This window comes from Nelumbo nucifera, chromosome 4, assembly GCF_055504915.1.
Source record: "Nelumbo nucifera cultivar China Antique chromosome 4, China Antique-T2T, whole genome shotgun sequence".
Lineage (NCBI taxonomy): Eukaryota > Viridiplantae > Streptophyta > Magnoliopsida > Proteales > Nelumbonaceae > Nelumbo > Nelumbo nucifera.
Window position 1 is genome coordinate 52,189,472 of NC_142652.1, and position 19,726 is coordinate 52,209,197.

A 19,726-nucleotide genomic window follows, 5' to 3' on the forward strand; every position below is an offset into this window, starting at 1 on the left:
ACCGTGCACAAGCTCCTACGTGAGCAGAGTGTTTGCTTTTTAGATCCGCCGCACCCCCGGATAGATGCAATACTATCGCGGGGCCCACAATGCACGACGAATGCCAAAAGCCCGGTTTTTGCACGGTTCCCATTTAGTAATGACGATCGTGCCGCAAATGGTCCGAGTATCCGGCGCGTTGTTTGAGTTTGTCTCGCCGACACGACAAATGGAATTTGCAAATATGATATCGAAATAAAATATTAATAAAATTGGGGTGAAACACAAGGACTTCCCAGGAGGTCACCCATCCTAATACTACTCTCGCCCAAGCACACTTAACTTCGGAGTTCTGATGGGACCGGTGCATTTGTGCTGGTATGATCGCACCCGTTTAATTCATGCTCGCTTAGATCTTTATGAACTATCTTGCTCCCTTCCATTAATTGTTTTAGATTTGAAAAAAATGTGTATGCAGCCTTCCTCCCTTGGTAACCGTGCACAAGCTCCTACGTGAGCGGAGTGTTTGCTTTTCAGATCTGCCGCACCTCCGGATAGATGCAATACTATCGCGGGGCCCACAATGCACGACGAATGCCGAATGCCCGGTTCTTGCATCGTTGCCATTCAGTAATGACGATCGTGCCGCAAATGGTCCGAGTATCCGACGCATTGTTTCCAGTTGTCTCCCAGAAACAACAAATGGAATTTGCAAATACAAATCAAAATAAAATATTAATAAAGTTGGGGTGCAACACGAGGACTTCCCAGGAGGTCACCCTTCCTAGTACTACTCTCGCCCAAGCACGCTTAACTTCGGAGTTCTGATGAGATCCGGTGCATTAGTGCTGGTATGATCGCACCCGTTTAATTCATGCTCGCTTAGATCTTTGTGCACTATCTTGCTCCCCTCCATTAATTGTTTTAGACTTGAAAAAACTGTGTATGCAGCCTTCCTCCCTTGGTAACCGTGCACAAGCTCCTACGTGAGCGGAGTGTTTGCTTTTCAGATCTGCCGCACATCCGGATAGATGCAATACTATCGCGGGGCCCACAATGCACGACGAATGCCGAAAGCCCGGTTCTTGCATCGTTGCCATTCAGTAATGACGATCGTGCCGCAAATGGTCCGAGTATCCGACGCATTGTTTCCAGTTGTCTCCCAGAAACAACAAATGGAATTTGCAAATACAAATCAAAATAAAATATTAATAAAGTTGGGGTGCAACACGAGGACTTCCCAGGAGGTCACCCTTCCTAGTACTACTCTCGCCCAAGCACGCTTAACTTCGGAGTTCTGATGAGATCCGGTGCATTAGTGCTGGTATGATCGCACCCGGTTAATTCATGCTCGCTTAGATCTTTGTGCACTATCTTGCTCCCCTCCATTAATTGTTTTAGACTTGAAAAAACTGTGTATGCAGCCTTCCTCCCTTGGTAACCGTGCACAAGCACCTACGTGAGCAGAGTGTTTGCTTTTCAGATCTGTCGCACCCCCGGATAGATGCAATACTATCGCGGGGCCCACAATGCACGACGAATGCCAAAAGCCCGGTTTTTGCACGGTTCCCATTCAGTAATGACGATCGTGCCGCAAATGGTCCGAGTATCCGGCGCGTTGTTTGAGTTTGTCTCGCCGACACGACAAATGGAATTTGCAAATACGAGATCGAAATAAAATATTAATAAAATTGGGGTGAAACACGAGGACTTCCCAGGAGGTCACCCATCCTAATACTACTCCCGCCCATGCACACTTAACTTCGGAGTTCTGATGGGATCCGGTGCATTAGTGCTGGTATGATCGCACCCGTTTAATTCATGCTCGCTTAGATCTTTATGCACTATCTTGCTCCCCTCCATTAATTGTTTTAGACTTGAAAAAACTGTGTATGCAGCCTTCCTCCCTTGGTAACCGTGCACAAGCTCCTACGTGAGCAGAGTGTTTGCTTTTCAGATCTGCCGCACCCCCGGATAGATGCAATACTATCGCGGGGCCCACAATGCACGACGAATGCCAAAAGCCCGGTTTTTGCACGGTTCCCATTCAGTAATGACGATCGTGCCGCAAATGGTCCGAGTATCCGGCGCGTTGTTTGAGTTTGTCTCGCCGACACGACAAATGGAATTTGCAAATACGATATCGAAATAAAATATTAATAAAATTGGGGTGAAACACAAGGACTTCCCAGGAGGTCACCCATCCTAATACTACTCTCGCCCAAGCACACTTAACTTCGGAGTTCTGATGGGATCCGGTGCATTTGTGCTGGTATGATCGCACAAGTTTAATTCATGCTCGCTTAGATCTTTATGAACTATCTTGCTCCCTTCCATTAATTGTTTTAGATTTGAAAAAAATGTGTATGCAGCCTTCCTCCCTTGGTAACCGTGCACAAGCTCCTACGTGAGCGGAGTGTTTGCTTTTCAGATCTGCCGCACCTCCGGATAGATGCAATACTATCGCGGGGCCCACAATGCACGACGAATGCCGAAAGCCCAGTTCTTGCATCGTTGCCATTCAGTAATGACGATCGTGCCACAAATGGTCCGAGTATCCGACGCATTGTTTCCAGTTGTCTCCCAGAAACAACAAATGGAATTTGCAAATACAAATCAAAATAAAATATTAATAAAATTGGGGTGCAACACGAGGACTTCCCAGGAGGTCACCCTACCTAGTACTACTCTCGCCCAAGCACGCTTAACTTCGGAGTTCTGATGAGATCCGGTGCATTAGTGCTGGTATGATCGCACCCGTTTAATTCATGCTCGCTTAGATCTTTGTGCACTATCTTGCTCCCCTCCATTAATTGTTTTAGACTTGAAAAAACTGTGTATGCAGCCTTCCTCCCTTGGTAACCGTGCACAAGCTCCTACGTGAGCAGAGTGTTTGCTTTTCAGATCTGTCGCACCCCCGGATAGATGCAATACTATCGCGGGGCCCACAATGCACGACGAATGCCAAAAGCCCGGTTTTTGCACGGTTCTCATTCAGTAATGACGATTGTGCCGCAAATGGTCCGAGTATCCGGCGCGTTGTTTGCGTTTGTCTCGCCGAAACGACAAATGGAATTTGCAAATACGATATCGAAATAAAATATTAATAAAATTGGGGTGCAACACGAGGACTTCACAGGAGGTCACCCATCCTAGTACTACGCTCGCCCAAGCACACTTAACTTCGGAGTTCTGATGGGATCCGGTGCATTAGTGCTGGTATGATCGCACCCGTTTAATTCATGCTCGCTTAGATCTTTATGCACTATCTTGCTCCCCTCCATTAATTGTTTTAGATTTGAAAAAACTGTGTATGCAGCCTTCCTCCCTTGGTAACCGTGCACAAGCTCCTACGTGAGCAGAGTGTTTGCATTTCAGATCTGCCGCACCCCCGGATAGATGCAATACTATCGCGGGGCCCACAATGCATGACGAATGCCGAAAGCCCGGTTCTTGCATCGTTGCCATTCAGTAATGACGATCGTGCCGCAAATGGTCCGAGTATCCGACGCATTGTTTCCAGTTGTCTCCCAGAAACAACAAATGGAATTTGCAAATACAAATCAAAATAAAATATTAATAAAATTGGGGTGCAACACGAGGACTTCCCAGGAGGTCACCCTTCCTAGTACTACTCTCGCCCGAGCACGCTTAACTTCGGAGTTCTGATGGGATCCGGTGCATTAGTGCTGGTATGATCGCACCCGTTTAATTCATGCTCGCTTAGATCTTTATGACCTATCTTGCTCCCTTCCATTAATTGTTTTAGATTTGAAAAAAATGTGTATGCAGCCTTCTTCCCTTGGTAACCGTGCACAAGCTCCTACGTGAGCGGAGTGTTTGCTTTTCAGATCTGCCGCACCTCCGGATAGATGCAATACTATCGCGGGGCCCACAATGCATGACGAATGCCGAAAGCCCGGTTCTTGCATCGTGGCCATTCAGTAATGACGATCGTGCCGCAAATGATCCGAGTATCCGACGCATTGTTTCCAGTATCTCCCAGAAACAACAAATGGAATTTGCAAATACAAATCAAAATAAAATATTAATAAAATTGGGGTGCAACACGAGGACTTCCCAGGAGGTCACCCATCCTAGTACTACTCTCGCCCAAGCACGCTTATCTTCAGAGTTCTGATGGGATTCGGTGCATTAGTGCTGGTATGATCGCACCCGTTTAATTCATGCTCGCTTAGATCTTTATGCACTATCTTGCTCCCCTCCATTAATTGTTTTAGACTTGAAAAAACTGTGTATGCAGCCTTCCTCCCTTGGTAACCGTGCACAAGCTCCTACGTGAGCAGAGTGTTTGCTTTTTAGATCTTCCGCACCCCCGGATAGATGCAATACTATCGCGGGGCCCACAATGCACGACGAATGCCAAAAGCCCGGTTTTTTCACGGTTCCCATTCAGTAATGACAATCGTGCCGCAAATGGTCCGAGTATCCGGCGCGTTGTTTGCGTTTGTCTCGCCGAAACGACAAATGGAATTTGCAAATACGATATCGCAATAAAATATTAATAAAATTGGGGTGCAACACGAGGACTTCCCAGGAGGTCACCCATCCTAGGACTACTCCCGCCCATGCACACTTAACTTCGGAGTTCTGATGGGATCCGGTGCATTAGTGCTGGTATGATCGCACCCGTTTAATTCATGCTCGCTTAGATCTTTATGCACTATCTTGCTCCCCTCCATTAATTGTTTAAGATTTGAAAAAACTGTGTATGCCGCCTTCCTCCCTTGGTAACCGTGCACAAGTTCCTACGTGAGCAGAGTGTTTGCATTTCAGATCTGCCGCACCCCCGGATAGATGCAATACTATCGCGGGGCCCACAATGCATGACGAATGCCGAAAGCCCGGTTCTTGCATCGTTGCCATTCAGTAATGACGATCGTGCCGCAAATGGTCCGAGTATCCGACGCATTGTTTCCAGTTGTCTCCCAGAAACAACAAATGGAATTTGCAAATACAAATCAAAATAAAATATTAATAAAATTGGGGTGCAACACGAGGACTTCCCAGGAGGTCACCCATCCTAGTACTACTCTCGCCCAAGCACGCTTAACTTCGGAGTTCTGATGGGATCCGGTGCATTAGTGCTGGTTTGTTCGCACCCGTTTAATTCATGCTCGCTTAGATCTTTATGCACTATCTTGCTCCCCTCCATTAATTGTTTTAGATTTGAAAAAACTGTGTATGCAGCCTTCCTCCCTTGGTAACCGTGCACAAGCTCCTACGTGAGCAGAGTGTTTGTATTTCAGATCTGCCGCACCCCCGGATAGATGCAATACTATCGCGGGGCCACAATGCATGACGAATGCCGAAAGCCCGGTTCTTGCATCGTTGCCATTCAGTAATGACGATCGTGCCGCAAATGGTCCGAGTATCCGACGCATTGTTTCCAGTTGTCTCCCAGAAACAACAAATGGAATTTGCAAATACAAATCAAAATAAAATATTAATAAAATTGGGGTGCAACACGAGGACTTCCCAGGAGGTCGCCCATCCTAGTACTACTCTCGCCCAAGCACGCTTAACTTCGGAGTTCTGATGGGATCCGGTGCATTAGTGCTGGTATGATCGCACCCGTTTAATTCATGCTCGCTTAGATCTTTATGCACTATCTTGCTCCCCTCCATTAATTGTTTTAGACTTGAAAAAAACTGTGTATGCAGCCTTCCTCCCTTGGTAACCGTGCACAAGCTCTTACGTGAGCAGAGTGTTTGCTTTTTAGATCTGCCGCACCCCCGGATAGATGCAATACTATCGCGGGGCCCACAAGGCACGACGAATGCCAAAAGCCCGGTTTTTTCACGGTTCCCATTCAGTAATGACAATCGTGCCGCAAATGGTCCGAGTATCCGGCGCGTTGTTTGCGTTTGTCTCGCCGAAACGACAAATGGAATTTGCAAATACGATATCGAAATAAAATATTAATAAAATTGGGGTGAAACACTAGGACTTCCCAGGAGGTCACCCATCCTAATACTACTCTCGCCCAAGCACACTTAACTTCGGAGTTCTGATGGGATCCGGTGCATTTGTGCTGGTATGATCGCACAAGTTTAATTCATGCTCGCTTAGATCTTTATGAACTATCTTGCTCCCTTCCATTAATTGTTTTAGATTTGAAAAAAATGTGTATGCAGCCTTCCTCCCTTGGTAACCGTGCACAAGCTCCTACGTGAGCGGAGTGTTTGCTTTTCAGATCTGCCGCACCTCCGGATAGATGCAATACTATCGCGGGGCCCACAATGCACGACGAATGCCGAAAGTCCGGTTCTTGCATCGTTGCCATTCCGTAATGACGATCGTGCCGCAAATGGTCCGAGTATCCGACGCATTGTTTCCAGTTGTCTCCCAGAAACAATAAATGGAATTTGCAAATACAAATCAAAATAAAATATTAATAAAATTGGGGTGCAACACGAGGACTTCCTAGGAGGTCACCCTTCCTAGTACTACTCTCGCCCAAGCACGCTTAACTTCGGAGTTCTGATGAGATCCGGTGCATTAGTGCTGGTATGATCGCACCCGTTTAATTCATGCTCGCTTAGATCTTTGTGCACTATCTTGCTCCCCTCCATTAATTGTTTTAGACTTGAAAAAACTGTGTATGCAGCCTTCCTCCCTTGGTAACCGTGCACAAGCTCCTACGTGAGCAGAGTGTTTGCTTTTCAGATCTGTCGCACCCCCGGATAGATGCAATACTATCGCGGGGCCCACAATGCACGACGAATGCCAAAAGCCCGGTTTTTGCACGGTTCTCATTCAGTAATGACGATTGTGCCGCAAATGGTCCGAGTATCCGGCGCGTTGTTTGCGTTTGTCTCGCCGAAACGACAAATGGAATTTGCAAATACGATATCGAAATAAAATATTAATAAAATTGGGGTGCAACACGAGGACTTCACAGGAGGTCACCCATCCTAGTACTACGCTCGCCCAAGCACACTTAACTTCGGAGTTCTGATGGGATCCGGTGCATTAGTGCTGGTATGATCGCACCCGTTTAATTCATGCTCGCTTAGATCTTTATGCACTATCTTGCTCCCCTCCATTAATTGTTTTAGATTTGAAAAAACTGTGTATGCAGCCTTCCTCCCTTGATAACCGTGCACAAGCTCCTACGTGAGCAGAGTGTTTGCTTTTCAGATCTGCCGCACCCCCGGATAGATGCAATACTATCGCGGGGCCCACAATGCACGACGAATGCCAAAAGCCCGGTTTTTGCACGGTTCTCATTCAGTAATGACGATTGTGCCGCAAATGGTCCGAGTATCCGGCGCGTTGTTTGCGTTTGTCTCGCCGAAACGACAAATGGAATTTGCAAATACGATATCGAAATAAAATATTAATAAAATTGGGGTGCAACACGAGGACTTCCCAGGAGGTCACCCATCCTAGGACTACTCCCGCCCATGCACACTTAACTTCGGAGTTCTGATGGGATCCGGTGCATTAGTGCTGGTATGATCGCACCCGTTTAATTCATGCTCGCTTAGATCTTTATGCACTATCTTGCTCCCCTCCATTAATTGTTTTAGACTTGAAAAAACTGTGTATGCAGCCTTCCTCCCTTGGTAACCGTGCACAAGCTCCTACGTGAGCAGAGTGTTTGCTTTTCAGATCTGCCGCACCCCCGGATAGATGCAATACTATCGCGGGGCACACAATGCACGACGAATGCCAAAAGCCCGGTTTTTGCACGGTTCCCATTCAGTAATGACGATCGTGCCGCAAATGGTCCGAGTATCCGGCGCGTTGTTTGAGTTTGTCTCGCCGACACGACAAATGGAATTTGCAAATACGATATCGAAATAAAATATTAATAAAATTGGGGTGAAACACAAGGACTTCCCAGGAGGTCACCCATCCTAATACTACTCTCGCCCAAGCACACTTAACTTCGGAGTTCTGATGGGATCCGGTGCATTTGTGCTGGTATGATCGCACAAGTTTAATTCATGCTCGCTTAGATCTTTATGAACTATCTTGCTCCCTTCCATTAATTGTTTTAGATTTGAAAAAAATGTGTATGCAGCCTTCCTCCCTTGGTAACCGTGCACAAGCTCCTACGTGAGCGGAGTGTTTGCTTTTCAGATCTGCCGCACCTCCGGATAGATGCAATACTATCGCGGGGCCCACAATGCACGACGAATGCCGAAAGCCCGGTTCGTGCATCGTTGCCATTCAGTAATGACGATCGTGCCGCAAATGGTCCGAGTATCCGACGCATTGTTTCCAGTTGTCTCCCAGAAACAACAAATGGAATTTGCAAATACAAATCAAAATAAAATATTAATAAAATTGGGGTGCAACACGAGGACTTCCCAGGAGGTCACCCTTCCTAGTACTACTCTCGCCCTAGCACGCTTAACTTCGGAGTTCTGATGAGATCCGGTGCATTAGTGCTGGTATGATCGCACCCGTTTAATTCATGCTCGCTTAGATCTTTGTGCACTATCTTGCTCCCCTCCATTAATTGTTTTAGACTTGAAAAAACTGTGTATGCAGCCTTCCTCCCTTGGTAACCGTGCACAAGCTCCTACGTGAGCAGAGTGTTTGCTTTTCAGATCTGTCGCACCCCCGGATAGATGCAATACTATCGCGGGGCGCACAATGCACGACGAATGCCAAAAGCCCGGTTTTTGCACGGTTCTCATTCAGTAATGACGATTGTGCCGCAAATGGTCCGAGTATCCGGCGCGTTGTTTGCGTTTGTCTCGCCGAAACGACAAATGGAATTTGCAAATACGATATCGAAATAAAATATTAATAAAATTGGGGTGCAACACGAGGACTTCACAGGAGGTCACCCATCCTAGTACTACGCTCGCCCAAGCACACTTAACTTCGGAGTTCTGAGGGGATCCGGTGCATTAGTGCTGGTATGATCGCACCCGTTTAATTCATGCTCGCTTAGATCTTTATGCACTATCTTGCTCCCCTCCATTAATTGTTTTAGATTTGAAAAAACTGTGTATGCAGCCTTCCTCCCTTGGTAACCGTGCACAAGCTCCTACGTGAGCAGAGTGTTTGCATTTCAGATCTGCCGCACCCCCGGATAGATGCAATACTATAGCGGGGCCCACAATGCATGACGAATGCCGAAAGCCCGGTTCTTGCATCGTTGCCATTCAGTAATGACGATCGTGCCGCAAATGGTCCGAGTATCCGACGCATTGTTTCCAGTTGTCTCCCAGAAACAACAAATGGAATTTGCAAATACAAATCAAAATAAAATATTAATAAAATTGGGGTGCAACACGAGGACTTCCCAGGAGGTCACCCTTCCTAGTACTACTCTCGCCCAAGCACGCTTAACTTCGGAGTTCTGATGGGATCCGGTGCATTAGTGCTGGTATGATCGCACCCGTTTAATTCATGCTCGCTTAGATCTTTATGACCTATCTTGCTCCCTTCCATTAATTGTTTTAGATTTGAAAAAAATGTGTATGCAGCCTTCTTCCCTTGGTAACCGTGCACAAGCTCCTACGTGAGCGGAGTGTTTGCTTTTCAGATCTGCCGCACCTCCGGATAGATGCAATACTATCGCGGGGCCCACAATGCATGACGAATGCCGAAAGCCCGGTTCTTGCATCGTGGCCATTCAGTAATGACGATCGTGCCGCAAATGATCCGAGTATCCGACGCATTGTTTCCAGTATCTCCCAGAAACAACAAATGGAATTTGCAAATACAAATCAAAATAAAATATTAATAAAATTGGGGTGCAACACGAGGACTTCCCAGGAGGTCACCCATCCTAGTACTACTCTCGCCCAAGCACGCTTAACTTCAGAGTTCTGATGGGATTCGGTGCATTAGTGCTGGTATGATCGCACCCGTTTAATTCATGCTCGCTTAAATCTTTATGCACTATCTTGCTCCCCTCCATTAATTGTTTTAGACTTGAAAAAACTGTGTATGCAGCCTTCCTCCCTTGGTAACCGTGCACAAGCTCCTACGTGAGCAGAGTGTTTGCTTTTTAGATCTGCCGCACCCCCGGATAGATGCAATACTATCGCGGGGCCCACAATGCACGACGAATGCCAAAAGCCCGGTTTTTGCACGGTTCCCATTTAGTAATGACGATCGTGCCGCAAATGGTCCGAGTATCCGGCGCGTTGTTTGAGTTTGTCTCGCCGACACGACAAATGGAATTTGCAAATACGATATCGAAATAAAATATTAATAAAATTGGGGTGAAACACAAGGACTTCCCAGGAGGTCACCCATCCTAATACTACTCTCGCCCAAGCACACTTAACTTCGGAGTTCTGATGGGACCGGTGCATTTGTGCTGGTATGATCGCACCCGTTTAATTCATGCTCGCTTAGATCTTTATGAACTATCTTGCTCCCTTCCATTAATTGTTTTAGATTTGAAAAAAATGTGTATGCAGCCTTCCTCCCTTGGTAACCGTGCACAAGCTCCTACGTGAGCGGAGTGTTTGCTTTTCAGATCTGCCGCACCTCCGGATAGATGCAATACTATCGCGGGGCCCACAATGCACGACGAATGCCGAAAGCCCGGTTCTTGCATCGTTGCCTTTCAGTAATGACAATCGTGCCGCAAATGGTCCGAGTATCCGACGCATTGTTTCCAGTTGTCTCCCAGAAACAACAAATGGAATTTGCAAATACAAATCAAAATAAAATATTAATAAAGTTGGGGTGCAACACGAGGACTTCCCAGGAGGTCACCCATCCTAGTACTACTCTCGCCCAAGCACGCTTAACTTCGGAGTTCTGATGAGATCCGGTGCATTAGTGCTGGTATGATCGCACCCGTTTAATTCATGCTCGCTTAGATCTTTGTGCACTATCTTGCTCCCCTCCATTAATTGTTTTAGACATGAAAAAACTGTGTATGCAGCCTTCCTCCCTTGGTAACCGTGCACAAGCTCCTACGTGAGCAGAGTGTTTGCTTTTCAGATCTGCCGCACCCCCGGATAGATGCAATACTATCGCGGGGCCCACAATGCACGACGAATGCCAAAAGCCCGGTTTTTGCACGGTTCTCATTCAGTAATGACGATTGTGCCGCAAATGGTCCGAGTATCCGGCGCGTTGTTTGCGTTTGTCTCGCCGAAACGACAAATGGAATTTGCAAATACGATATCGAAATAAAATATTAATAAAATTGGGGTGCAACACGAGGACTTCCCAGGAGGTCACCCATCCTAGGACTACTCCCGCCCATGCACACTTAACTTCGGAGTTCTGATGGGATCCGGTGCATTAGTGCTGGTATGATCGCACCCGTTTAATTCATGCTCGCTTAGATCTTTATGCACTATCTTGCTCCCCTCCATTAATTGTTTTAGACTTGAAAAAACTGTGTATGCAGCCTTCCTCCCTTGGTAACCGTGCACAAGCTCCTACGTGAGCAGAGTGTTTGCTTTTCAGATCTGCCGCACCCCCGGATAGATGCAATACTATCGCGGGGCCCACAATGCACGACGAATGCCAAAAGCCCGGTTTTTGCACGGTTCCCATTCAGTAATGACGATCGTGCCGCAAATGGTCCGAGTATCCGGCGCGTTGTTTGAGTTTGTCTCGCCGACACGACAAATGGAATTTGCAAATACGATATCGAAATAAAATATTAATAAAATTGGGGTGAAACACAAGGACTTCCCAGGAGGTCACCCATCCTAATACTACTCTCGCCCAAGCACACTTAACTTCGGAGTTCTGATGGGATCCGGTGCATTTGTGCTGGTATGATCGCACAAGTTTAATTCATGCTCGCTTAGATCTTTATGAACTATCTTGCTCCCTTCCATTAATTGTTTTAGATTTGAAAAAAATGTGTATGCAGCCTTCCTCCCTTGGTAACCGTGCACAAGCTCCTACGTGAGCGGAGTGTTTGCTTTTTAGATCTGCCGCACCTCCGGATAGATGCAATACTATCGCGGGGCCCACAATGCACGACGAATGCCGAAAGCCCGGTTCTTGCATCGTTGCCATTCAGTAATGACGATCGTGCCGCAAATGGTCCGAGTATCCGACGCATTGTTTCCAGTTGTCTCCCAGAAACAACAAATGGAATTTGCAAATACAAATCAAAATAAAATATTAATAAAGTTGGGGTGCAACACGAGGACTTCCCAGGAGGTCACCCTTCCTAGTACTACTCTCGCCCAAGCACGCTTAACTTCGGAGTTCTGATGAGATCCGGTGCATTAGTGCTGGTATGATCGCACCAGTTTAATACATGCTCGCTTAGATCTTTGTGCACTATCTTGCTCCCCTCCATTAATTGTTTTAGACTTGAAAAAACTGTGTATGCAGCCTTCCTCCCTTGGTAACCGTGCACAAGCTCCTACGTGAGCAGAGTGTTTGCTTTTCAGATCTGCCGCACCCCCGGATAGATGCAATACTATCGCGGGGCCCACAATGCACGACGAATGCCAAAAGCCCGGTTTTTGCACGGTTCCCATTCAGTAATGACAATCGCGCCGCAAATGGTCCGAGTATCCGGCGCGTTGTTTGCGTTTGTCTCGCCGAAACGACAAATGGAATTTGCAAATACGATATCGCAATAAAATATTAATAAAATTGGGGTGCAACACGAGGACTTCCCAGGAGGTCACCCATCCTAGGACTACTCCCGCCCATGCACACTTAACTTCGGAGTTCTGATGGGATCCGGTGCATTAGTGCTGGTATGATCGCACCCGTTTAATTCATGCTCGCTTAGATCTTTATGCACTATCTTGCTCCCCTCCATTAATTGTTTAAGATTTGAAAAAACTGTGTATGCAGCCTTCCTCCCTTGGTAACCGTGCACAAGTTCCTACGTGAGCAGAGTGTTTGCATTTCAGATCTGCCGCACCCCCGGATAGATGCAATACTATCGCGGGGCCCACAATGCATGACGAATGCCGAAAGCCCGGTTCTTGCATCGTTGCCATTCAGTAATGACGATCGTGCCGCAAATGGTCCGAGTATCCGACGCATTGTTTCCAGTTGTCTCCCAGAAACAACAAATGGAATTTGCAAATACAAATCAAAATAAAATATTAATCAAATTGGGGTGCAACACGAGGACTTCCCAGGAGGTCACCCATCCTAGTACTACTCTCGCCCAAGCACGCTTAACTTCGGAGTTCTGATGGGATCCGGTGCATTAGTGCTGGTATGATCGCACCCGTTTAATTCATGCTCGCTTAGATCTTTATGCACTATCTTGCTCCCCTCCATTAATTGTTTTAGATTTGAAAAAACTGTGTATGCAGCCTTCCTCCCTTGGTAACCGTGCACAAGCTCCTACGTGAGCAGAGTGTTTGTATTTCAGATCTGCCGCACCCCCGGATAGATGCAATACTATCGCGGGGCCCACAATGCATGACGAATGCCGAAAGCCCGGTTCTTGCATCGTTGCCATTCAGTAATGACGATCGTGCCGCAAATGGTCCGAGTATCCGACGCATTGTTTCCAGTTGTCTCCCAGAAACAACAAATGGAATTTGCAAATACAAATCAAAATAAAATATTAATAAAATTGGGGTGCAACACGAGGACTTCCCAGGAGGTCACCCATCCTAGTACTACTCTCGCCCAGGCACGCTTAACTTCGGAGTTCTGATGGGATCCGGTGCATTAGTGCTGGTATGATCGCACCCGTTTAATTCAGGCTCGCTTAGATCTTTATGCACTATCTTGCTCCCCTCCATTAATTGTTTTAGACTTGAAAAAACTGTGTATGCAGCCTTCCTCCCTTGGTAACCGTGCACAAGCTCTTACGTGAGCAGAGTGTTTGCTTTTTAGATCTGCCGCACCCCCGAATAGATGCAATACTATCGCGGGGCCCACAATGCACGACGAATGCCAAAAGCCCGGTTTTTTCACGGTTCCCATTCAGTAATGACAATCGTGCCGCAAATGGTACGAGTATCCGGCGCGTTGTTTGCGTTTGTCTCGCCGAAACGACAAATGGAATTTGCAAATACGATATCGAAATAAAATATTAATAAAATTGGGGTGCAACACGAGGACTTCCCAGAAGGTCACCCATCCTAGGACTACTCCCGCCCATGCACACTTAACTTCGGAGTTCTGATGGGATCCGGTGCATTAGTGCTGGTATGATCGCACCCGTTTAATTCATGCTCGCTTAGATCTTTATGCACTATCTTGCTCCCCTCCATTAATTGTTTTAGACTTGAAAAAACTGTGTATGCAGCCTTCCTCCCTTGGTAACCGTGCACAAGCTCCTACGTGAGCAGAGTGTTTGCTTTTCAGATCTGCCGCACCCCCGGATAGATGCAATACTATCGCGGGGCCCACAATGCACGACGAATGCCAAAAGCCCGGTTTTTGCACGGTTCCCATTCAGTAATGACGATCGTGCCGCAAATGGTCCGAGTATCCGGCGCGTTGTTTGAGTTTGTCTCGCCGACACGACAAATGGAATTTGCAAATACGATATCGAAATAAAATATTAATAAAATTGGGGTGAAACACAAGGACTTCCCAGGAGGTCACCCATCCTAATACTACTCTCGCCCAAGCACACTTAACTTCGGAGTTCTGATGGGATCCGGTGCATTTGTGCTGGTATGATCGCACCCGTTTAATTCATGCTCGCTTAGATCTTTATGAACTATCTTGCTCCCTTCCATTAATTGTTTTAGATTTGAAAAAAATGTGTATGCAGCCTTCCTCCCTTGGTAACCGTGCACAAGCTCCTACGTGAGCGGAGTGTTTGCTTTTCAGATCTGCCGCACCTCCGGATAGATGCAATACTATCGCGGGGCCCACAATGCACGACGAATGCCGAAAGCCCGGTTCTTGCATCGTTGCCATTCAGTAATGACGATCGTGCCGCAAATGGTCCGAGTATCCGACGCATTGTTTCCAGTTGTCTCCAAGAAACAACAAATGGAATTTGCAAATACAAATCAAAATAAAATATTAATAAAATTGGGGTGCAACACGAGGACTTCCCAGGAGGTCACCCTTCCTAATACTACTCTCGCCCAAGCACGCTTAACTTCGGAGTTCTGATGAGATCCGGTGCATTAGTGCTGGTATGATCGCACCCGTTTAATTCATGCTCGCTTAGATCTTTGTGCACTATCTTGCTCCCCTCCATTAATTGTTTTAGACTTGAAAAAACTGTGTATGCAGCCTTCCTCCCTTGGTAACCGTGCACAAGCTCCTACGTGAGCAGAGTGTTTGCTTTTCAGATCTGTCGCACCCCCGGATAGATGCAATACTATCGCGGGGCCCACAATGCACGACGAATGCCAAAAGCCCGGTTTTTGCACGGTTCTCATTCAGTAATGACGATTGTGCCGCAAATGGTCCGAGTATCCGGCGCGTTGTTTGCGTTTGTCTCGCCGAAACGACAAATGGAATTTGCAAATGCGATATCGAAATAAAATATTAATAAAATTGGGGTGCAACACGAGGACTTCCCAGGAGGTCACCCATCCTAGGACTACTCCCGCCCATGCACACTTAACTTCGGAGTTCTGATGGGATCCGGTGCATTAGTGCTGGTATGATCGCACCCGTTTAATTCATGCTCGCTTAGATCTTTATGCACTATCTTGCTCCCCTCCATTAATTGTTTTAGATTTGAAAAAACTGTGTATGCAGCCTTCCACCCTTGGTAACCGTGCACAAGCTCCTACGTGAGCAGAGTGTTTGCATTTCAGATCTGCCGCACCCCCGGATAGATGCAATACTATCGCGGGGCCCACAATGCATGACGAATGCCGAAAGCCCGGTTCTTGCATCGTTGCCATTCAGTAATGACGATCGTGCCGCAAATGGTCCGAGTATCCGACGCATTGTTTCCAGTTGTCTACCAGAAACAACAAATGGAATTTGCAAATACAAATCAAAATAAAATATTAATAAAATTGGGGTGCAACACGAGGACTTCCCAGGAGGTCACCCATCCTAGTACCACTCTCGCCCAAGCACGCTTAACTTCGGAGTTCTGATGGGATCCGGTGCATTAGTGCTGGTATGATCGCACCCGTTTAATTCATGCTCGCTTAGATCTTTATGCACTATCTTGCTCCCCTCCATTAATTGTTTTAGACTTGAAAAAACTGTGTATGCAGCCTTCCTCCCTTGGTAACCGTGCACAAGCTCCTACGTGAGCAGAGTGTTTGCTTTTCAGATCTGCCGCACCCCCGGATAGATGCAATACTATCGCGGGGCCCACAATGCACGACGAATGCCAAAAGCCCGGTTTTTGCACGGTTCCCATTCAGTAATGACGATCGTGCCGCAAATGGTCCGAGTATCCGGCGCGTTGTTTGAGTTTGTCTCGCCGACACGACAAATGGAATTTGCAAATACGATATCGAAATAAAATATTAATAAAATTGGGGTGAAACACAAGGACTTCCCAGGAGGTCACCCATCCTAATACTACTCTCGCCCAAGCACACTTAACTTCGGAGTTCTGATGGGATCCGGTGCATTTGTGCTGGTATGATCGCACAAGTTTAATTCATGCTCGCTTAGATCTTTATGAACTATCTTGCTCCCTTCCATTAATTGTTTTAGATTTGAAAAAAATGTGTATGCAGCCTTCCTCCCTTGGTAACCGTGCACAAGCTCCTACGTGAGCGGAGTGTTTGCTTTTCAGATCTGCCGCACCTCCGGATAGATGCAATACTATCGCGGGGCCCACAATGCACGACGAATGCCGAAAGCCCGGTTCTTGCATCGTTGCCATTCAGTAATGACGATCGTGCCGCAAATGGTCCGAGTATCCGACGCATTGTTTCCAGTTGTCTCCCAGAAACAACAAATGGAATTTGCAAATACAAATCAAAATAAAATATTAATAAAATTGGGGTGCAACACGAGGACTTCCCAGGAGGTCACCCTTCCTAGTACTACTCTCGCCCAAGCACGCTTAACTTCGGAGTTCTGATGGGATCCGGTGCATTAGTGCTGGTATGACCGCACCCGTTTAATTCATGCTCGCTTAGATCTTTATGACCTATCTTGCTCCCTTCCATTAATTGTTTTAGATTTGAAAAAAATGTGTATGCAGCCTTCTTCCCTTGGTAACCGTGCACAAGCTCCTACGTGAGAGGAGTGTTTGCTTTTCAGATCTGCCGCACCTCCGGATAGATGCAATACTATCGCGGGGCCCACAATGCATGACGAATGCCGAAAGCCCGGTTCTTGCATCGTGGCCATTCAGTAATGACGATCGTGCCGCAAATGATCCGAGTATCCGACGCATTGTTTCCAGGAGGTGCATTAGTGCTGGTATGATCGCACCCGTTTAATTCATGCTCGCTTAGATCTTTGTGCACTATCTTGCTCCCCTCCATTAATTGTTTTAGACTTGAAAAAATTGTGTATGCAGCCTTCCTCCCTTGGTAACCGTGCACAAGCTCCTACGTGAGCCGAGTGTTTGCTTTTCAGATCTGTCGCACCCCCGGATAGATGCAATACTATCGCGGGGCCCACAATGCACGACGAATGCCAAAAGCCCGGTTTTTGCACGGTTCTCATTCAGTAATGACGATTGTGCCGCAAATGGTCCGAGTATCCGGCGCGTTGTTTGCGTTTGTCTCGCCGAAACGACAAATGGAATTTGCAAATACGATATCGAAATAAAATATTAATAAAATTGGGGTGCAACACGAGGACTTCACAGGAGGTCACCCATCGTAGTACTACGCTCGCCCAAGCACACTTAACTTCGGAGTTCTGATGGGATCCGGTGCATTAGTGCTGGTATGATCGCACCCGTTTAATTCATGCTCGCTTAGATCTTTATGCACTATCTTGCTCCCCTCCATTAATTGTTTTAGATTTGAAAAAACTGTGTATGCAGCCTTCCTCCCTTGGTAACCGTGCACAAGCTCCTACGTGAGCAGAGTGTTTGCTTTTTAGATCTGCCGCACCCCCGGATAGATGCAATACTATCGCGGGGCCCACAATGCACGACGAATGCCAAAAGCCCGGTTTTTTCACGGTTCCCATTCAGTAATGACAATCGCGCCGCAAATGGTCCGAGTATCCGGCGCGTTGTTTGCGTTTGTCTCGCCGAAACGACAAATGGAATTTGCAAATACGATATCGCAATAAAATATTAATAAAATTGGGGTGCAACACGAGGACTTCCCAGGAGGTCACCCATCCTAGGACTACTCCCGCCCATGCACACTTAACTTCGGAGTTCTGATGGGATCCGGTGCATTAGTGCTGGTATGATCGCACCCGTTTAATTCATGCTCGCTTAGATCTTTATGCACTATCTTGCTCCCCTCCATTAATTGTTTAAGATTTGAAAAAACTGTGTATGCAGCCTTCCTCCCTTGGTAACCGTGCACAAGCTCCTACGTGAGCGGAGTGTTTGCTTTTCAGATCTGCCGCACCTCCGGATAGATGCAATACTATCGCGGGGCCCACAATGCATGACGAATGCCGAAAGCCCGGTTCTTGCATCGTTGCCATTCAGTAATGACGATCGTGCCGCAAATGGTCCGAGTATCCGACGCATTGTTTCCAGTTGTCTCCCAGAAACAACAAATGGAATTTGCAAATACAAATCAAAATAAAATATTAATCAAATTGGGGTGCAACACGAGGACTTCCCAGGAGGTCACCCATCCTAGTACTACTCTCGCCCAAGCACGCTTAACTTCGGAGTTCTGATGGGATCCGGTGCATTAGTGCTGGTATGATCGCACCCGTTTAATTCATGCTCGCTTAGATCTTTATGCACTATCTTGCTCCCCTCCATTAATTGTTTTAGATTTGAAAAAACTGTGTATGCAGCCTTCCTCCCTTGGTAACCGTGCACAAGCTCCTACGTGAGCAGAGTGTTTGTATTTCAGATCTGCCGCACCCCCGGATAGATGCAATACTATCGCGGGGCCCACAATGCATGACGAATGCCGAAAGCCCGGTTCTTGCATCGTTGCCATTCAGTAATGACGATCGTGCCGCAAATGGTCCGAGTATCCGACGCATTGTTTCCAGTTGTCTCCCAGAAACAACAAATGGAATTTGCAAATACAAATCAAAATAAAATATTAATAAAATTGGGGTGCAACACGAGGACTTCCCAGGAGGTCACCCATCCTAGTACTACTCTCGCCCAGGCACGCTTAACTTCGGAGTTCTGATGGGATCCGGTGCATTAGTGCTGGTATGATCGCACCCGTTTAATTCAGGCTCGCTTAGATCTTTATGCACTATCTTGCTCCCCTCCATTAATTGTTTTAGACTTGAAAAAACTGTGTATGCAGCCTTCCTCCCTTGGTAACCGTGCACAAGCTCTTACGTGAGCAGAGTGTTTGCTTTTTAGATCTGCCGCACCCCCGAATAGATGCAATACTATCGCGGGGCCCACAATGCACGACGAATGCCAAAAGCCCGGTTTTTTCACGGTTCCCATTCAGTAATGACAATCGTGCCGCAAATGGTCCGAGTATCCGGCGCGTTGTTTGCGTTTGTCTCGCCGAAACGACAAATGGAATTTGCAAATACGATATCGCAATAAAATATTAATAAAATTGGGGTGCAACACGAGGACTTCCCAGGAGGTCACCCATCCTAGGACTACTCCCGCCCATGCACACTTAACTTCGGAGTTCTGATGGGATCCGGTGCATTAGTGCTGGTATGATCGCACCCGTTTAATTCATGCTCGCTTAGATCTTTATGCACTATCTTGCTCCCCTCCATTAATTGTTTTAGACTTGAAAAAACTGTGTATGCAGCCTTCCTCCCT

The 19,726-nt window shown here is 46.9% G+C and overlaps 34 non-coding genes and 7 pseudogenes across 34 annotated transcripts; all 41 read right to left on the reverse strand.

The window, feature by feature from the left end:
- Positions 1-253: 253 nt before the first annotated feature.
- LOC148796676 (5S ribosomal RNA) lies at positions 254-371 on the reverse strand (annotated as a pseudogene).
- A 354-nt stretch (positions 372-725) lies between these two features.
- LOC148796677 (5S ribosomal RNA) lies at positions 726-844 on the reverse strand. The gene has a single exon (XR_016072476.1). It is a non-coding gene; the product is annotated as a 5S ribosomal RNA (ribosomal RNA).
- A 354-nt stretch (positions 845-1,198) lies between these two features.
- On the reverse strand, positions 1,199-1,317 carry LOC148796678 (5S ribosomal RNA). Its single transcript, XR_016072478.1, has one exon. It is a non-coding gene; the product is annotated as a 5S ribosomal RNA (ribosomal RNA).
- A 355-nt stretch (positions 1,318-1,672) lies between these two features.
- LOC148796679 (5S ribosomal RNA) lies at positions 1,673-1,791 on the reverse strand. The gene has a single exon (XR_016069421.1). It is a non-coding gene; the product is annotated as a 5S ribosomal RNA (ribosomal RNA).
- Positions 1,792-2,146: 355 nt separating this feature from the next.
- Positions 2,147-2,265, reverse strand: LOC148796680 (5S ribosomal RNA; annotated as a pseudogene).
- Positions 2,266-2,619: 354 nt separating this feature from the next.
- LOC148796681 (5S ribosomal RNA) lies at positions 2,620-2,738 on the reverse strand. Its single transcript, XR_016072963.1, has one exon. It is a non-coding gene; the product is annotated as a 5S ribosomal RNA (ribosomal RNA).
- A 355-nt stretch (positions 2,739-3,093) lies between these two features.
- LOC148796682 (5S ribosomal RNA) lies at positions 3,094-3,212 on the reverse strand. The gene has a single exon (XR_016073267.1). It is a non-coding gene; the product is annotated as a 5S ribosomal RNA (ribosomal RNA).
- Positions 3,213-3,566: 354 nt separating this feature from the next.
- On the reverse strand, positions 3,567-3,685 carry LOC148796683 (5S ribosomal RNA). Its single transcript, XR_016071837.1, has one exon. It is a non-coding gene; the product is annotated as a 5S ribosomal RNA (ribosomal RNA).
- Positions 3,686-4,038: 353 nt separating this feature from the next.
- LOC148796684 (5S ribosomal RNA) lies at positions 4,039-4,157 on the reverse strand. The gene has a single exon (XR_016069297.1). It is a non-coding gene; the product is annotated as a 5S ribosomal RNA (ribosomal RNA).
- Positions 4,158-4,512: 355 nt separating this feature from the next.
- LOC148796685 (5S ribosomal RNA) lies at positions 4,513-4,631 on the reverse strand. The gene has a single exon (XR_016073992.1). It is a non-coding gene; the product is annotated as a 5S ribosomal RNA (ribosomal RNA).
- A 354-nt stretch (positions 4,632-4,985) lies between these two features.
- On the reverse strand, positions 4,986-5,104 carry LOC148796686 (5S ribosomal RNA). The gene has a single exon (XR_016073445.1). It is a non-coding gene; the product is annotated as a 5S ribosomal RNA (ribosomal RNA).
- A 353-nt stretch (positions 5,105-5,457) lies between these two features.
- On the reverse strand, positions 5,458-5,576 carry LOC148796687 (5S ribosomal RNA). Its single transcript, XR_016070322.1, has one exon. It is a non-coding gene; the product is annotated as a 5S ribosomal RNA (ribosomal RNA).
- Positions 5,577-5,932: 356 nt separating this feature from the next.
- LOC148796688 (5S ribosomal RNA) lies at positions 5,933-6,051 on the reverse strand (annotated as a pseudogene).
- Positions 6,052-6,405: 354 nt separating this feature from the next.
- LOC148796689 (5S ribosomal RNA) lies at positions 6,406-6,524 on the reverse strand. The gene has a single exon (XR_016074840.1). It is a non-coding gene; the product is annotated as a 5S ribosomal RNA (ribosomal RNA).
- A 355-nt stretch (positions 6,525-6,879) lies between these two features.
- On the reverse strand, positions 6,880-6,998 carry LOC148796690 (5S ribosomal RNA). The gene has a single exon (XR_016073269.1). It is a non-coding gene; the product is annotated as a 5S ribosomal RNA (ribosomal RNA).
- A 355-nt stretch (positions 6,999-7,353) lies between these two features.
- On the reverse strand, positions 7,354-7,472 carry LOC148796691 (5S ribosomal RNA). The gene has a single exon (XR_016073993.1). It is a non-coding gene; the product is annotated as a 5S ribosomal RNA (ribosomal RNA).
- A 355-nt stretch (positions 7,473-7,827) lies between these two features.
- Positions 7,828-7,946, reverse strand: LOC148796692 (5S ribosomal RNA; annotated as a pseudogene).
- Positions 7,947-8,300: 354 nt separating this feature from the next.
- On the reverse strand, positions 8,301-8,419 carry LOC148796693 (5S ribosomal RNA). The gene has a single exon (XR_016072219.1). It is a non-coding gene; the product is annotated as a 5S ribosomal RNA (ribosomal RNA).
- Positions 8,420-8,774: 355 nt separating this feature from the next.
- On the reverse strand, positions 8,775-8,893 carry LOC148796694 (5S ribosomal RNA). The gene has a single exon (XR_016075541.1). It is a non-coding gene; the product is annotated as a 5S ribosomal RNA (ribosomal RNA).
- A 354-nt stretch (positions 8,894-9,247) lies between these two features.
- LOC148796695 (5S ribosomal RNA) lies at positions 9,248-9,366 on the reverse strand. The gene has a single exon (XR_016071460.1). It is a non-coding gene; the product is annotated as a 5S ribosomal RNA (ribosomal RNA).
- Positions 9,367-9,719: 353 nt separating this feature from the next.
- On the reverse strand, positions 9,720-9,838 carry LOC148796696 (5S ribosomal RNA). Its single transcript, XR_016075095.1, has one exon. It is a non-coding gene; the product is annotated as a 5S ribosomal RNA (ribosomal RNA).
- A 355-nt stretch (positions 9,839-10,193) lies between these two features.
- LOC148796697 (5S ribosomal RNA) lies at positions 10,194-10,311 on the reverse strand (annotated as a pseudogene).
- A 354-nt stretch (positions 10,312-10,665) lies between these two features.
- LOC148796698 (5S ribosomal RNA) lies at positions 10,666-10,784 on the reverse strand. The gene has a single exon (XR_016070968.1). It is a non-coding gene; the product is annotated as a 5S ribosomal RNA (ribosomal RNA).
- A 355-nt stretch (positions 10,785-11,139) lies between these two features.
- On the reverse strand, positions 11,140-11,258 carry LOC148796699 (5S ribosomal RNA). The gene has a single exon (XR_016073994.1). It is a non-coding gene; the product is annotated as a 5S ribosomal RNA (ribosomal RNA).
- A 355-nt stretch (positions 11,259-11,613) lies between these two features.
- On the reverse strand, positions 11,614-11,732 carry LOC148796700 (5S ribosomal RNA; annotated as a pseudogene).
- A 354-nt stretch (positions 11,733-12,086) lies between these two features.
- On the reverse strand, positions 12,087-12,205 carry LOC148796701 (5S ribosomal RNA). Its single transcript, XR_016074623.1, has one exon. It is a non-coding gene; the product is annotated as a 5S ribosomal RNA (ribosomal RNA).
- Positions 12,206-12,560: 355 nt separating this feature from the next.
- On the reverse strand, positions 12,561-12,679 carry LOC148796702 (5S ribosomal RNA). The gene has a single exon (XR_016073996.1). It is a non-coding gene; the product is annotated as a 5S ribosomal RNA (ribosomal RNA).
- A 354-nt stretch (positions 12,680-13,033) lies between these two features.
- On the reverse strand, positions 13,034-13,152 carry LOC148796703 (5S ribosomal RNA). Its single transcript, XR_016073437.1, has one exon. It is a non-coding gene; the product is annotated as a 5S ribosomal RNA (ribosomal RNA).
- Positions 13,153-13,506: 354 nt separating this feature from the next.
- Positions 13,507-13,625, reverse strand: LOC148796704 (5S ribosomal RNA). Its single transcript, XR_016069208.1, has one exon. It is a non-coding gene; the product is annotated as a 5S ribosomal RNA (ribosomal RNA).
- Positions 13,626-13,980: 355 nt separating this feature from the next.
- LOC148796705 (5S ribosomal RNA) lies at positions 13,981-14,099 on the reverse strand. Its single transcript, XR_016074857.1, has one exon. It is a non-coding gene; the product is annotated as a 5S ribosomal RNA (ribosomal RNA).
- A 355-nt stretch (positions 14,100-14,454) lies between these two features.
- LOC148796706 (5S ribosomal RNA) lies at positions 14,455-14,573 on the reverse strand. The gene has a single exon (XR_016075588.1). It is a non-coding gene; the product is annotated as a 5S ribosomal RNA (ribosomal RNA).
- A 354-nt stretch (positions 14,574-14,927) lies between these two features.
- LOC148796707 (5S ribosomal RNA) lies at positions 14,928-15,046 on the reverse strand. The gene has a single exon (XR_016074503.1). It is a non-coding gene; the product is annotated as a 5S ribosomal RNA (ribosomal RNA).
- Positions 15,047-15,401: 355 nt separating this feature from the next.
- On the reverse strand, positions 15,402-15,520 carry LOC148796708 (5S ribosomal RNA). The gene has a single exon (XR_016073997.1). It is a non-coding gene; the product is annotated as a 5S ribosomal RNA (ribosomal RNA).
- A 354-nt stretch (positions 15,521-15,874) lies between these two features.
- LOC148796709 (5S ribosomal RNA) lies at positions 15,875-15,993 on the reverse strand. Its single transcript, XR_016071493.1, has one exon. It is a non-coding gene; the product is annotated as a 5S ribosomal RNA (ribosomal RNA).
- Positions 15,994-16,348: 355 nt separating this feature from the next.
- LOC148796710 (5S ribosomal RNA) lies at positions 16,349-16,467 on the reverse strand (annotated as a pseudogene).
- Positions 16,468-16,821: 354 nt separating this feature from the next.
- Positions 16,822-16,940, reverse strand: LOC148796711 (5S ribosomal RNA). The gene has a single exon (XR_016072256.1). It is a non-coding gene; the product is annotated as a 5S ribosomal RNA (ribosomal RNA).
- Positions 16,941-17,616: 676 nt separating this feature from the next.
- LOC148796712 (5S ribosomal RNA) lies at positions 17,617-17,735 on the reverse strand. The gene has a single exon (XR_016073499.1). It is a non-coding gene; the product is annotated as a 5S ribosomal RNA (ribosomal RNA).
- A 355-nt stretch (positions 17,736-18,090) lies between these two features.
- LOC148796713 (5S ribosomal RNA) lies at positions 18,091-18,209 on the reverse strand. The gene has a single exon (XR_016073998.1). It is a non-coding gene; the product is annotated as a 5S ribosomal RNA (ribosomal RNA).
- Positions 18,210-18,563: 354 nt separating this feature from the next.
- Positions 18,564-18,682, reverse strand: LOC148796714 (5S ribosomal RNA). Its single transcript, XR_016073448.1, has one exon. It is a non-coding gene; the product is annotated as a 5S ribosomal RNA (ribosomal RNA).
- A 354-nt stretch (positions 18,683-19,036) lies between these two features.
- On the reverse strand, positions 19,037-19,155 carry LOC148796715 (5S ribosomal RNA). Its single transcript, XR_016069219.1, has one exon. It is a non-coding gene; the product is annotated as a 5S ribosomal RNA (ribosomal RNA).
- A 355-nt stretch (positions 19,156-19,510) lies between these two features.
- Positions 19,511-19,629, reverse strand: LOC148796716 (5S ribosomal RNA). The gene has a single exon (XR_016073999.1). It is a non-coding gene; the product is annotated as a 5S ribosomal RNA (ribosomal RNA).
- Between the last annotated feature and the right edge of the window lie 97 nt (positions 19,630-19,726).